At 55.0% G+C, this 1,190-nt stretch overlaps 1 protein-coding gene across 4 annotated transcripts in view; it reads right to left on the reverse strand.

Annotated features, from left to right (window-relative positions):
• TRIM2 (tripartite motif containing 2) overlaps positions 1-1,190 on the reverse strand; it is a 135,759-nt gene that overhangs the window by 99,546 nt on the left and 35,023 nt on the right. For 2 of the 4 annotated variants that reach the window (XM_006770111.2, XM_006770110.2), the window contains exon 1: positions 943-1,080. The exons of the other annotated variants lie outside the window; for them this stretch is intronic. The gene's annotated coding sequence lies outside the window, so the exon portion shown is untranslated. Of the gene's footprint in view, positions 1-942; positions 1,081-1,190 lie in introns of those variants that run through there. 4 annotated transcript variants of the gene reach the window in all.

Raw genomic sequence — 1,190 nt, forward strand, 5'->3', positions numbered from 1 at the left:
GAGGAGAACCCACAGCAATTCCCAGGGCTTTAGCTCCTCATCCCCTCTCCAGGCCCCCTTTGTGGTCCAAGTGACAGCACCCCCCTCCCTTGATTTGAGCGTCCCTGGCACTAGACAAGGTGTCTTAACTGGGGCCAAATGGGGCATGATGATAAATCAGGCCCCAAAGATCTGTCCCTGAACAGTTTCCAGCCCTCACTCATTTACAGAAACCAGAAAGAAACCGCATGCGGGCTGGCTAAGTGCATTTCGGGTTTCACCCTTCTCACAGGGTGTCCTCTGGCTCCTCGGCCTTCTCTCTTGGATGGTCAAGGACAAAGGGTCTAATCGCCTGGGGCTGTTCCTTCATTCCTGAGCCCCACCGAGGGCAGCTGGCCGGTAGTGCCCTTTGAGCACTTTTATGGGGCAGTAAAACTTTACAGCCCGCCGGCTCTAAACGTCCCCACATTTCTGAATAGAACGATTTATGACACACAAGACTAGCTCCATTTGCCCTTTGAAAATATCAGCGGATATCAGACCCTTTCAAAGGAGGTCGACTGGGCTCCATGGGCTCCCAGCTGGCTCACAGAACCACTCAGAGGCAGGGCACGGCTCCTGACGGGGCACAGTTACATTAGAAAAGAAAACAGCCTTTGATTGTCACCGCGTCACTGAAGAAGCCGGGAGCCCTGCCTCTTCCATGTTGTTTTAGTATCAAGCCTGGCACCAGACTGTGTCTCTCTCCCAAACTTTTGCTTCCCTGCTCCTTTCTTGCCTTGGGGTGACTGGTGATCACTGTGAACTTTGTCAGTAAATCCAAGAGGACTGCTCTCCTTCTGTCTTCCGCAGGGAAAAATGAAAACCAGGAAAAGCCAGCAACTCAATCACAGCTCCTAACAGTGCCCCCCCAGGGTGAGGCAGCGCCCAGAACCCTGGGCACACGCTCGGGAGCCTCCTTACCTGTGCTCCATAGCGGCCGCTCCCGTGCCCCAGAGTCCGGCCCGAGGCTCCTGGGCTGTGGGGACTCCGCTCTCTGCAGCCCACGGACAATTGGGCCCATTATAGTCGCGGGGCTGCCGAGTTAAAGAGTAGCCCTTACAAAAATATAAACAGCTTGTGAGCGCAAGCCAAAGGGGCGGGGCCACAGTCTCAGGGACAAAGGGAACCAATGGCCGGCCTCCTCAGGCTCTGTTAGCCTAAGATATTGT

This window comes from Myotis davidii, unplaced genomic scaffold, assembly GCF_000327345.1.
Source record: "Myotis davidii unplaced genomic scaffold, ASM32734v1 scaffold323, whole genome shotgun sequence".
In the NCBI taxonomy this organism is placed as follows: Eukaryota; Metazoa; Chordata; class Mammalia; order Chiroptera; family Vespertilionidae; genus Myotis; species Myotis davidii.